Source organism: Leptonychotes weddellii, chromosome 1, assembly GCF_054177405.1.
Source record: "Leptonychotes weddellii isolate Sample4059 chromosome 1, ASM5417740v2, whole genome shotgun sequence".
NCBI lineage: Eukaryota > Metazoa > Chordata > Mammalia > Carnivora > Phocidae > Leptonychotes > Leptonychotes weddellii.
In genome coordinates, this window is record NC_138369.1 from 157,026,793 (window position 1) to 157,041,723 (window position 14,931).

The window sequence follows — 14,931 nt, forward strand, 5'->3', positions numbered from 1 at the left end:
CCCCCTCCCCCCGCCCCAAGTCTTATATTGGGATACTTTTTTTCAAGTGACAACTTAAGCACTTTACTTTATTTTTAAATTTTTATTGTCAAATCAAACACAAAACAAATGTATGCTTCAATGAATTGTTTTAAGGTGAACACTCTTTGAAACCATCATCCAAGTCAAGAAAGAAGACCTTGTCAGCTCTTCCAGAAGTCCTTCTTTGCTCCTGATCCCAGTCATGGCCCTTATTCTCCTCCCAACAATAACCATTATGTTGACTTCCACAGATATCAAATCCCTGTGTTTCTTTGTGCTTTATCACCCAAGTGTGCATCCTTGGCTAAATCCACAGTTTAGCCTTTAAGTACTTTACTTTAAAACTTTTTAAAATGCTATCTTGGTGCCAGTTTCTCAAAAAGGAAAAGTGGAGTGACTGTTTCCATCTTTGCCAAATAAAAAGTCTTTAAAATAGAAAAGGTTATACCTCTAAGTCTTTCTTGAATGGGATTTGCATTACTCTCCTACTCATTCAAAATACTGACAATCAGTAATAACACTCGTTAGAAGAAATCCATCTAAAAAATGTTTTGATGATAGTCAATATTGTCATGGGAAGAATCCAAGCTTCCTACAATTTATTTTTATAGCACTTTTTTCTTTGTGAGGGCCACACAAAATTTTTGTCACAATCAGTGATCTCAGTATATATCCATGAGAGAAAAGAAAATAGGTATGTTTTAAAAATCAAGAGACAGTGAACAAAAGAAGAGAAAAAAGGTTTCAAGTAGGGAATATTAGATAAGTCTAGGCCAACAATTAATGTAAGTGGCACCAATTTCTTTTTCTTTGTTTTTTGGACAAATATTTTTATTAAAGAATAAATATGGAAAAGTGAATAAATCATCAGTGTACAGCTTTATGGATTTTTATAAAATGAACATATCATAAACCACCTCTCAGATCAGGCTGTAGAAGGACACTATAAGCACCTGAGAAGGTCCCCTGTGTCCTCCCAGACATTATCACTCCCGCCCCTACAGAAGGTAACCACTGTTCTCAATTCCATCACCGTATTAACTTGCTAGTATTTGAGTTTTATATAAATGGAGACATGTGATATGTATATATTCTATTGTGCTTGGCTTCTTTTGCTCAACATTGTAATTGTGATATTCATATGGTTGCATGCAATGGTTGTTTTTTTTTCTTTTTTTACTGCTGTATATTATTTTATTGTACGAATATACCACAATTTATCTATTCTACTAATGATGGACATTTGGGCTGTTTTCAGTTTTTGATCTATTACAAATAAAGCTGCTGGGGGCCTTCTTCTATTTTTCCTTTGGAGAATACATAGGTGTTATATATTGGGTGTATCTGTTGAGTAAATAGCTAGCAATGATATTTGCTTAGTAAAAGAGTATTGAATGTTTAAGTTTCCTGTATGAGCTTTAATTTTTATTAACATATAACTAGGTCCTTTGTAAATTAACAAGTTTCCATTTTGTTATAAATAAAACAAAAACTAAGGAACTAGCTACCAAGAATAGATTAGTGTGAACATTTTTTTTAAACATTTTTAAAAATTTTAATTCAGTTAATTAACATATAATGTATTATTGGTTTCAGAGTAGAAGTCTGTGATTCAGCAGTCTTATATAACATCCAGTGCTCATTACATCACATGCCCTCCTTAATGTCCATCACCCAGTTACCCCATCCCTCCACCCCTTTCCATTCCAGCAACCCTCAGTTTGTTCCCTATGATTAAGAGTCTCTTATGGTTTGTCTCCCTCTCTGGTTTCGTCTTGCTTGATTTTTTTCCCTCTCTTCCCCTATGATCCTCTTTTGTTTCTTAAATTAGTGTGAACATTTTTAAAAAGCTGTATTAATGAAAGAATTCTGATCGTATTTATCGTGGTCAAAGGAAAGTGCACCTAAAATATACCATGGTATATTAACAATACTGATGACATAAAAATACTTAGGGCATTTTCTCCTTTGTGTCTGACACTGAGAAGATAAGTTGATTTCATTTTTTTAATATATTATTTGGCTTGGCTAGCTTTGTCAAAGGGCCATGCTTACTTGTGTTATTTATTTTAATTTTGATGAATGAAAAATTCATAAGGCTAAAAGTGGACCACAGATGATAAAAATTAGCTCTGTCACAGAAAATTTAATGTCAATGCTTACTTCCCGAACCGTATTAAGTATATTTCATGTTTTGTTTCTCACAGCAAAATCTTGTTACAATTTCAGAACAAAAAGGGAAATAGTTCCCTTGTAAAGGGACTGACGTTATTTCTTTTTTTTTTTTTAAGATTTTATTTTTTTATTTTTTTTAAATTTTTTTTTTTAAAGATTTTATTTATTTATTTGAGAGAGAGAATGGGATAGAGAGCATGAGAGGGGGGAGGGTCAGAGAGAGAAGCAGACTCCCTGCTGAGCAGGGAGCCCGACGTGGGACTCGATCCCGGGACTCCAGGATCATGACCTGAGCCGAAGGCAGTCGCTTAACCAACTGAGCCACCCAGGCGCCCAAGATTTTATTTATTTATCAGAGAGAGAGAGAGAGCACAAGCAGGGGGAGCGGCAGGCAGAGGGAGAAGCAGGCTCCCTCCTGAGCAGGGAGCCCGATGTGGGACTTGATCCCAGGACCCTGAGAACATGACCTGAGCCGAAGGCAGAGGCTTAACCAACTGAGCCACCCAGGCGTCCTGACGTTATTTCTTAAGGAGAGAAAACACACACAATAAACCAATGCTTTGCCTCAGAAATAACTGCTAAATCAGCCTTTCAAACATCCAAACATCTATTTTTAAAATATAATTTGAATTTCTCTGGGTTATTAATAAACATTTTTATAAAAAGAATTTCAGCAGGCAAATATAACTCAGGTGGATGAATAAAAAATATGTATGTAAATCAAAAGCATTAAAAAAAAAAACAGGTAAAATGAAATACAGAGTCCCCAAGGGAAAAAAAAAGGTGGTCAGCTACCGTATCTCTGTAGTTATATCAGCCAGCCTAGCACATAGTAGGTACCTAATTTTTTTCTGGTAAAAACTAGAATGTTAGAGAACTGAATCATATTGTCTTAATCTTACTAGTAGTTAACCTCCTGAGGCATGAATTATGATTTAGCTTTATGATATATGCCATTTGATTCTTTTTTTTTTTTTTAAGATTTTTATTTATTTTTTGACAGAGAGAGAGATAGTGAGAGAGGGAACACAAGCAGGGGGAGTGGGAGAGGGAGAAGCAGGCTTCCCACTGAGCAGGGAGCCCGATGCAGGGCTTGATCCCAGGACTCCGGGATCATGACCTGAGCCAAAGGCAGACACTTAACGACTGAGCCACCCAAGCACCCCTGCCATTTGATTCTTACCCAATGTTCTGTGCCTATAGGAAAAACATCAGCATGAGACAAAACCTATAAAGGCTAAGTAACTTCCTCAAGGCTTCAAGGAATTTAGTATTTCTGGGCTTCATCTTTCTATCTTAAAATGAAAGAAAGGCTAGGACTAGAAAACTGAAGATGAATTCTGGGCTCCACCATTCTACAACCTAAGACTACACAATTAGCCCACCTGGTACAGATTTGTATTGACTTCTCTCTGAAGTCTTATCACACTGGATTGTAATTTGGGCTTTTTTCACTTACGTCATTTTTAGCCCGTTTTGTTTCCTGGTAAGAATTTATAAAGATTTTATTTATTTATTTATTTATTTATTTATTTATTTATTTATTTGACAGAGAGAGAGATAGCGAGAGCAGGAACACAAGCAGGGGGAGTGGGGGAGGGAGAAGGAGGCTTCCCGCAGAGCGGGGAGCCCGATGTGGGACTCGATCCCAGGACCCCGGGATCATGACCTGAGCCGAAGGCAGACGCTTAACGACTGAGCCACCCAGGCGCCCTCCTGGTAAGAATTTAAAGTAGCTATTTTGTCTAAGTTCTCTTTGAAACTGAGCACCTGGAAGGTAAGAACCATGTCTGACGTTTGTTTCCAGTGCTCGACCCTTACCTTACCTGGTACATAAGAGGTATTAGTCAATAACCCACAGTAGTTTCAGTGTTGGTTACTCTCTTAACATCTTTATGACTGTTTCTTTTTTCCTTAAGCATATGAAGCACCATTAGAAAATAGTATTTTACTAGGTCTTTTAGGGAAGATTTCAACACTGCCATGTGCAGAGTAACAGTGGGAGAATGATAGATGCAGTCTCCCAATACGCTGAAGTGTTTGGATTAGCTATAGATGGTTACTAATTCTAGAAACACAAGTACCCCATTGAGGATAATATGACTCATGGATTATATCCATAGATAATACTAATAATATAGAATGATATAATATAAAATATAGTGATAACAGAATGGAAATTATAAGTACTCGGACACATAAGCATATTGTTTTTAATTCTAGCAAAAAGGTCATCTGACATATATTTAATGATATATATATATAATAATTTATTATTTTTTTAAATTTTATTTTTTTATTTTATTTATTTATTTTGAGAGAGAGAGGGAGAAGGAGTGGGGGAGGGGCAGAGGGAAAGGGAGAAGCAGACTCCCGGCTGAGCAGGGAGCCTGATATGGGGCTAGATCCCAGGACCCTGAGATCATGACCTGAGCTGAAATTAGGAGTCAGATGCTTAACTGACTGAGCCACCCAGGTGCCCCAGTAGTTTATTCTTGAATGATAATTAGATACAAGTGTAAGCAGTTCATATAAAGGACTATAATTAGAACATTTTTTTCTTCTTTTAAAAAAATTTTTGGGGTGCTTGAGTGGCTCAGTCGGTTAAGCATCTGACTCTTGATTTCGGCTCAGGTCATGATCTCAGGGTTGGGAGATTGAGCCCCAAGTCAGGCTCTGCACTGGGCATGGAGCCTGCTTGAGATTCTCTCTTTCCCTCTCCCTCCACCCTTCCCCCCGCCAAAAACAATAAAAACGTAAAAATACTAAAATAAATAAATAAAAAATCTTTTTCTAGGGAATAAAATTAGTACCAATATTAACCTTTTCTGTTATTTATTTATTTATTTAAGGTGCAGTTGACATACAATATTATATTAATTTCAGGTGTACAACATAGTACACTTTCAACATTTATATACTTTACAAAGTGATCACCATGATAAATCTAGCTACCATCTGTCAGCATACAAAGTTGTTACATATTATTAACTACATTCCCTATGTGGTACATTGCATCCTTGTATCTTATTTATTTTATAACTGGAAGTTTGTACCTTCTAATACTATTCCCCTATTGGGGCGCCTGGGTGGTTTAAGTCAAGTTAAGCGTCTGCCTTCGTTCAGGTCATGATCCCAGGGTCCTGGGATTAAGCCCTACGCTGGGCTCCCTGCTCAAGCAGGGTGCCTGCTTCTCCCTCTCTCTGCCCCTCCCCCCTACTCGTGTGCTCTCTCTCTTGCCCTGCTCCCTCTCAAATGAATAAATAAAATCTTAAAAAAAATACTCTTCCCCTATTTTATCCCTACCTATAACCGCCCCCCCCACTGAAAACCATCAGATTGTTTTCTGTATCTATGAGTCTGTTTCTGTTTTGCTTGTTCATTTATTTTGTTTTTAGATTTCACTTAAAAGTGAACTCATATATTATTTGTTATTTCTCTGACCTATTTCACTTAACATAATACCCTCTAGGTCCATCCATGTTGTTGCAGATGGCAAGATTTCCTTCTTTTTTTTTATGGCTGAGTAATAGTCCACCATATACATATATACCACATATTCTTTACCTGTTCATCTATTAATGGATAGTTATGTTACTTTCATACATTGGCTATTGTACAGAATGCTACAGTGAATATAGGGGTGCCTGTATCTTTTTGAGTTAGGGTTTTCATTTTTTTCAGATAAATGTTCAGAACTGGAATTGCTGGATTGTATGATAGTTCTATTTTTAATTTTTTGAGGAACCTCCAGACTGTTTTCCATATTGGCTATACCATTTTGCATTCGCACCAACAGTGCATGAGGGTTTCCTTTTGTCCACATACTTCCCAACACTTGTTATTTCTTATTGTTTTTGATAATAGCCATTCTGACAGGTGTGAGATAATATCTCACTGTGGTTTTGATTTGCATTTCTCTGGTGAATAGTGATGTCGAACATCTTTTCATTGTCTGTTGACCATTTGTATGTCTTTTGGAGAAATGTCTATTCAGATCCTCTGCCCATTTTTAATTGGATTACTTGTTTTTTTAAGTTTTGAGTTGTGTGAGTTCGTTCTATATTTTGGATATTAACCTCTTACAGTTATATCATTTGCAAATATCTTCTCCCAAAAAGATAGGTTACCTTTTTGTCTTATTGATGGTTTCCCTCACTATGCAAAAGTTTTTTAGTTTGATGTGGTCCCATTTGTTTGTTTTTGCTTTTGTTGTCCTTGCCTGAGGAGACAGATCCAAAAAAATATTGCTCAGACCAATGTCCAAGAGTTTACTGCCTGTTTTCTTCTAGAAGTTTTATGGTTCTCGTCTTACATTTAAATCTTTAACCTATTTTGAGTTTATTTTTGTATATGGTATAAGAAAGAGGTCCAGTTTTACTCCTTTGCTTCTAGTTGTCCAGTTTTCCAACACCCTTTATTTATTTGAAAGAGACATTCTCTTTGCCATTGGATGTTCTTGCCCCCTTTGTGGTAGATTAACTGACCATATAAGTGTGGGTTTCTTTCTGGGCTCTCTATTCTATTATATTGATCTATGTGTCTGTTTTTGTGCCAGTAACACACTATTTTGATAACTATAGCTTTGTAATACAGTTTGAAATTAGGGAGCATAATATGTCCTTTTCTGATATTATTAAATGTTTGGTCATCATGGAAACTTCTACATGTTCTACATGCTGCCTCTTGTTTAGAGAAAACCTTGGGTCTTACTTCAGAATAAATGAGGTTCCTTTGTCTCAGGAAATTCCATTCTGTCTTACTTATACCCATCCAACTATGCATCCTGTCATACATTCATCTATTTTTTTAGCCATCTATTCATTCATCCAACCATGCACCCATCATCTATCCATCAAGCCATCTACTCACTCAGTTTACCAACTAATTATTGAGCACTTAATTTGGGCCAGCCTTACAATGTTGGAAAGACATACATTTAATCCAATTATAATATACTGAGGTAAGTGTAATAAATAGGTTGCATAAATATGCATCACAAAGTTGGTTGAGAATAGCAAAAATTACCAGCAAGAGGTACCTGTAAGAGTTTCAGGATGAAGTGGGAAGACAGGATGGAAGAAATGACTTGTGTAGAGGTATGAAAGAATATGAAAATGGATAAAGCAAATTTGTTGTTTCTGTGAAAGTACGTATGTGTGTCCAGGGGGAGGCAGGAAAAGGGAGGGGTCATAAGACACGAGGCCGGAAAAGTGGTGCCATTGGATCTCAAAGGGTTCTATATACTGTATTGGGTACTATTGCATTAAGGTAAAGTCTTTGTAGGATAGATATAAGTTCATAAGTTCAAAAAACTAATATTATCATGGGATCATTAGATCCATTTAGAAATTAAAGAAGGTTTTTATTTTTTTACTGTCAAATTAAACTGAGTAAGTTTTCCTGTTTGAGAAGGTTGAATTGAAAGTTGTTCTGTAATTGAAGAAGTTATTTAGGGGCACCTGGCTGGCTCAGTCAGTAGAGCATATGACTCTTGATCTTGGGGTTGTGAGTTCGAGCCCCATGTTGGGTGTAGAGATAACTTAAAAATAAAATTTTAAGAAATGAAGTTATTTAAAATGAGAGAATTATAAAAAGTGATCCACACATAGTTCACATGCTAAGTTGAGAGATTCAGTTAATAAAAATAAATAACCTGAATATTGGGCCAATGAGACTGATTAAAAATGGTTATTTCTCTGGAGGTAGATTATAGGAGACTTCTGCATTTTATTTATACATCCCTATAGTATTTATAATTTTACATCAACAATATTATATTGATTTAGTAATCAGAAAAAAGTGCAATAATTTCCTATTTGAGGGAAAGTTTGAAGAAAAATATTACTTACCACAATGGGATATCCTAAAAGCTGAAACTTCAGCTTAATTAAATTTCAGAGAATTTGTTAAATTTTCCTTATTTGACAAATGCTTTGTAGCCTTCATCAATTTCAGCAGCATTATAATCCTAAGGAGCCTCTGTGTAACAGAGCCATGCACTTACCAATTTTGATTAAATTTCACCTTAGAGAGCATTCAATATTATTCATTATAAAAATAAGAACTCAGAAATCTAAAGGCATGACATAGTCCTTTGCTTAATTGAAATGATGATAGTAAATATCCACCAATATTATGAACCAGAGCAGACAAACTAATTTAGACAAAACTCTTGTTAATTTCATGAAAAAAAATCAAAACTACTTTGAAGATCCCTTTTAGATGAACAAACTGTTTCTACGACACGATATTCTAAAATAAATGTGAAACAGATAGATAGTGGAGAACTGATCAAATTTTAAATGATTAAGTTTTGATGCCAAGAACATTTTTTTATGTCATTTACAGAGTCCAAAAATTTAAGTTAGGTAGATCTACTTTTAAATTTAAATCACTTAGTGTTCTTTCAGCTAATTAATTTGAATAAAGATACAAGGAATGTTCTATCTTGGGTAACATGATATAATAATGTCTAGCACCGTGCCTGGAACACATTAGGCAATCATACAAAATGGTAGATGGACTGTAAACCCCTTTCCTGAATTCAGCTCAGTTAGGTTCCAGGTATTCTTTGCATTCTTCAGGAGGATGCCCATGCTGCCGCTGTGACCATTAATTAGCATAGACATTGAATAGGTAAGGCCCCTTTTTGTTAATGGCTCTGGGATGAAATAGAATGACAGGTGAATAGTCAGAGGTCCTAGATGAGCAGCACTGAGAAAGGTGGCATTCAGAGTCCAGGAGGTCCTCTGTTATTCCCTAGCAATGTCATTGTCCCAAAGTGGATGAAATCAATGATTCACAACAGTTTCTCTTTACCATTTTATTTTAAAAGTATTTATTATTTAGCAACGTAGGTGACATTTTAAAGCACTCTTCTGCTAAATACATCTTTTGGAAGGGCTTCAATTCATTACTACTATAAATCACTTTCTCATCACACCACCTGCCAATGTTTCTTTCCTCCCATCTCTCTTTTTTGGTGCAGTGCTTTTAACCCATATCTTACCGGCACTGCACTTACCTGAACTGTTGGAAGAATACAAAAATTCATCAATGTGTTAATTTCATTTTAGGAAACTTTAAAAAATAATGAATGCTCACTAAATAAAAAGCTTTTTATCTACAAGTATGACACATTCACCCCCTTCATCTGGAAAATAACAGGCAATTTAGAGATGCTAGTTAGTTGAAAACTATAAGGAACAGGAATCACTTAGTTGAACGTAGTACCTTTTTTTCCAATAAACTGAACTTGCTATATATTTGGTAAAATCCAAAGATGTATTTTGTATGGTGGGGAAATCAGTCCCAATAAGCAAACCTTTTTTTTTTTTTTTTTAAGGGAAAGAGCAGGAAACAACATTGATGGAGTACTTACTTTCTACTGATATTTCATATATATATTATCTCATTAAAATTTCAAAATAATGTCATGGGATCAGTGTTTTTAACTTCATGGTGTCAATAAAGAAGTTAAGTAGCCTGATCAGTGTTATCTAACTAGTAAAAGGCAAACTCACATCTGTTTGTACCCCTCTCCCCCTTTTTGTGCATGTGTTTGTTCATTATAGCTGCCTCTGAGGAGATACTCCTTAAAACAGTTTTTGAATTTTACAGACTACTTAAATCCCTTTAATCCTTTGGGGCTAAGATCTAATTCAGTATTTTAGTTCTACAGCAGAGATAGTACTATTCACACCATTAACTGGGCCATAATCATAAACCAGGCACCACGCTGCTGGTGTTATACACGCTATTCTGTTCCCTCAAAAATTCTTAGAGGTGGTTAATAACAGCAACATTTTGTAGCCCTTCTAATGTGCTAGGGATTATTCTCAGCACCTTACACATATTAACTCACTTAATTTCATTTGGTGGTTATTATTATTTTATCCCCATTTTCCAGTTGGGAAACCTGAAGCAAAAGGAGATGAGGTATCTCAGTCAAGGTAACCCAGCTGTAGACGCAGAGATGAGATTTCATATTCAGATTGTCTGGCTCCAGAGTCTTTGCTCTTTACTTTTTTTTTTTTTTTTTTGAAGAGTAAATAATTCAGAAAAGTTAAGCCAACTGAGGAAGATGATTGAGGGATAAGTGGCTAAGTAAAGCCTGTAACATAATGTGTACAGACAAGTGACTAATTTCAAGAAACTATATGCATCTTGTTTATGCAATATCATAATAAAATTAATGACACATGTATTCATTTTGGATGAATATATTCCTGTGTTCTTAAGGAAGAATGCAGAATATAACTCTCTCAGATCAGTCAGGATGAATCTTATGAAAAATCACTGGTTTCTGTCATATATTGCAAAGCAGTGTTGTTCTAAAGGATTTTAGCATGGGTCAGGTTTTTATACGAACACACAAATTTATACTAACAAGCTAAACAGTCCTAGGCCACAGTGCTTAAAAACTTCTTCTTTGTGGTCAGGTGTTTTAGCAGCTATTTGCCGCTCTTGGCATGATGTTTAGACCTAGCATTCCTTAATTTGGTATGTTAGAGTGAAGTGTCAAAGAGATGAGACTATTCGTTGGTGTTTCTCAAATGAGAATCCGCAAAACTCTGGAGTCTAGAAATGTATTGGGATTCTATGACGATTTATTTTTCTTTAAAAGGAGTTGATAATTGCTTAAATTTATGCATTGTGAATTAAAACCATTAATGTGTCTGGAATCGTTTTTGGGGAATGATGAAAAAATGTGAACAGACATGCATGTATTGATTTACATGGTTACTGGAACGGCAGACTGGTGCTAGAATATTCAGACCAAATGATGCTGAAATACCATCCACTGCTCATAGGAAAAGTGGGATTCCTGAGACATTTTAAAAAATGAAAGTGAGAAAATAAGACGGCTATTTCAACTCATTTAGCACGTTGCATTTGTATCTTTGTTTCATAATCTTTTTGAATGAGTCAGAGTTAAATGTTTTCACTACCAAACCAAATAAGGATAAATCTGAAATTACATTTGAGGCTTGAGCCACCTACTTAACTAAATGGATACCAGAAAGAAAATTTGGGTTTAATAAGAACCGGAGTTAAAAAGATGGCTAGTTAATTGCTGCTCACAAGAATTCTGGTTGAGGGAACCGTATGAGGTAAGCAGCTTATCGAGGCTGCATGATGTAATGGAGATACAGTCGAAATGGATTCAGAAGAGTTGGGTTCACTGGCTGATTTGCCATACAAACCTAGAGTTGTACCATATCTCTGATTTTCAATTTTCTCTTTAGTGAAATATATAAGTTGGAAGAGGCTTTTTCAGATGTCAAATACCCACAATCTAATGATCTATATAGTTCTATAATAAAGGCAATGATAACTCTCTCTCTCTCTTTTTTGTATGTTAGTGACCCTCTTCTTTTTAGGGATTTAACCAATTTTTCATAAAAACTTTGACAAAGGTGCCAAGTAGCATGTCATGCTTTATTAACAACTGTGATATTAGCTACATCACAAAAATATTTGCAACTCGCCCAAGAGATCCAAGATGCAAAATAACTGCTTTTCATTGCAGTATAGATGAAAATAAAACAAAGCCCCTCAAAAAGGTGCATAATATAATTTTGCTGTATTTAAAAAGGTGGCATTGGAGCAACATTTTCTATATAATTAACACCATAGGCGAATCTAAGCTGAAAAGCAATGACATGAAAAAAGTACTACTATTTCTGGAACACTGACTATGGGCCAGCAATTGTACTGAGTAACTCTGCAAATATTAACTCATTTCAAGCCAGGTTTTAATCTCCTTGTTCAGGAAGAGAAAATTGACCGTCAGAAAAGTGAAGTAAAAAGAGTTGGAATTTAAACCCAAGTTTCTGACTTTGTAAACTAAGTTCTTTCTACCATGTCTTGCTGCCTTTGGGGCAATCATAAAGCATGCAGACGTTATAGTGAATCTGGATATTAAAATGGACAACTCTAGTGATCACTGGAAATAGAAATATTAAATAAAAGAAATCTAGGTATTTGAATCTTCTAGGGAAAGTGCCAGTAACAGAATTAAACTAAATTTGGCTATTTTGCAGTATGTCCCCTTTCATAGTTTTTAATACTCTTTATCTTTAAAGTATCATGACAGCATCTCTCAACTATAAATCTTTCACTTATTATCTAAGTTAAATGAAATTGTATCATTGAGATGCTTCATGCACAGTCATCAGAATTGAAGTCACAAAACTACTGATGGGCTCTGATAAGAAACAAGGATGCTGATATCAGAATTGGGGTTGCAACACTTAACGTGATTTTAATGCAATTCTTCCCCTTTAGGTTTCTACAAGATCTGGGGAAGAGGAGAAGACATCCCATGGGAGAGTGAAAATAAGTGTTGAATTGACAATTCAACAGAAACATGAGCTTGACTTAAATTTTCTGTTTCTCGCCACCCCCCACCCCAGCCAACATTATACGGTAGCCAAAGAGATTAAGTACAAATGATAGCAATTGTGAAAGAAGTAGCTGAGTTGAAAAATAATAATGAAATAATAATGAATGGAATCTGACAACAAATTGGAGACTGGAATAGATAACTTTATGGTCATTCATCCATGAAAAAGATCTAAAAAGGTGACATAAAATGAGATACAGCAATGTATCAATAAAATGACCTTAAATGATGATGAGTTTGACAGATAAGAAGTAAAACATAAAGAGGGTTCAGAAACCAACAAGATAGTAAGCAGATTATTTGCAGTGTGCATAGGACTACCAAATCTCCATTCTATTCAGACAATTAAAAATCATGTAGAGTCTTTGCAAGAAAAGGAGAGCATTTGGAAAGTTCCATTTTTTATAAGAAAAGACCTTTAAAAAAAGGTGCTAATAAATCATCTTGAAAGGTGAACCCAAATTTCCATAAACTGGCATCTTGGTTTACCAACACCTCTAATCTGGCCTGGATGGCCTTCTCCCCTGTAGTCAGCAAATGACTCCGCAGGTCATTTACATCAGTGAAATGTTTATATTATGTTTACAAATATTAAATGTTTACAACGTATAGAGAAAATATGGAAGTAAGGCATATAATACATTTATGCTCAGCTTAGGAATAGTTCAAGCCTCATGTAACTTGTGTGTGTTTTGTTCATTAAGTTTGTAAATGTTGAAGATGATTTGACTTTAAAGAATCTGTCATGTTGGATCTGTTGTTTTAATTTAAATGTTTAAGAAAATGTGATTGATATTAAGCTTATGGTTTTTAAATTTTTTAAAAAAAATTTTAAGTAGGTTCCACGCCCAACATGGGGCTTGAACTCATGACTCTGAGATCAAGAGTCCCATGCTCTACCAACTGAGCCAACCAGGAACCCCTAAACTTATGGTTTTTAATTGGGATTTTTCAAGATTATTTATTTGATGTTATAATATTGATTTTAAGAAATAATAACTAAGAGATGTACATTTTGTACTTATGATTTTAAATTGATAAATGTAAGAAAAGAGAAGTTGTTTGTATATGATATTTGATTGCTTACATATTTGATACTTGAGTACTCTAGAAATTTAGACTTTTTAGGTTTGTAAGTAGTAGTTAAGTGCTTAAGAGATTGTTTATTAGATTCGCAAATCTCTCTTGTTAGGTGTTTAAAATGCTTGGGAGACTTGGATGTGTTAAAATTTGTAATTGTAATTTAAAATGTCTAAGGAAATTGAATTAATCAGGCTTATAAATGCTGCTAAATGTTTAGGGGAAATTACTCTGCCAAACTTATAAGTCAGTTGAGCATTGATCAAAGAACAAGTTTTGTTTTTTATTTAACAAAAATACTAGATTTATATGTGCATTTGTTAGATAGAATTTCTCTGAAGATTTAATTTAAATTGCAATTTTATTGAATTGAATGCAAATTAAAATATGCACCAGTGTCAGCACTCTTTTTATATATATGCACAAAATTTTCTTCCCGTACGTTAGGAAATGATTGATTTGAGGTGGAGTGGGGAACACATTCAGCAGGAACCCACTTCACTCCTAGCACTGATATCCATATGTGAGTACTTTTTTGAAAAAAATTAAACTTTATTTTGAATAATTTGGAATAATGAAAAGTGCCCTTCTTACCCCATCATATCAGAAGGTACATGATATCCATATGACATTACTAGGGATTTAATCTAGATCACTTCGTTAAGGTATTGCCAGGTTTCTCCACTGTCAAGTTACTATTTTCCCCTTTTAATGTTCAGCCCATACTTGAAACTCCACCTCCTGGAGGGAGAGCTATCTACATATATTATTTAGAATCCTTCTGTAAAGACGATTTGCTTTTTCTCTCCCAATTTCATTAATCTCTTGAAAACTCCAATCTCTAAAATTACCTGTTACACCCTAAAGGATTGCTAAGAGGATCCATAATAGATATGAGTAGATACGAAGTTCTGTGAAAACCTCAAAGTTTTAAGCAATTATATTCCCTCGGGTATATTTTTGAAGTTAAGTTTTTTTTTTTTTAAAGATTTTACTTATTTATTTGAGAGAGAGAGAATGAGAGAGAGCACATGAGAGGGGGGAGGGGCAGAGGAGAAGCAGACTCCCCGCCGAGCAGGGAGCCCGATGCGGACCCGATCCAGGGACTCCAGGATCATGACCTGAGCCGAAGGCAGTCGCTTAACCAACTGAGCCACCCAGGTGCCCCGAAGTTAAGTTTTAAAGTATATATTTAAAAATAGGAGTACATCTTATCTAAGTGTGTTAATGTATTGAATATTAAC

General features: G+C 35.1%; 1 long non-coding RNA gene across 1 annotated transcript in view; it reads left to right on the forward strand.

The window, feature by feature from the left end:
• The window catches only part of LOC145717282 (uncharacterized), an 18,849-nt gene extending 5,924 nt beyond the window's left edge, over positions 1-12,925 (forward strand). The window contains exon 3 of the long non-coding RNA XR_014140394.1: positions 12,490-12,925. This is a non-coding gene — a long non-coding RNA (uncharacterized LOC145717282). The remainder of the gene's footprint in view (positions 1-12,489) is intronic.
• Positions 12,926-14,931: the final 2,006 nt, after the last annotated feature.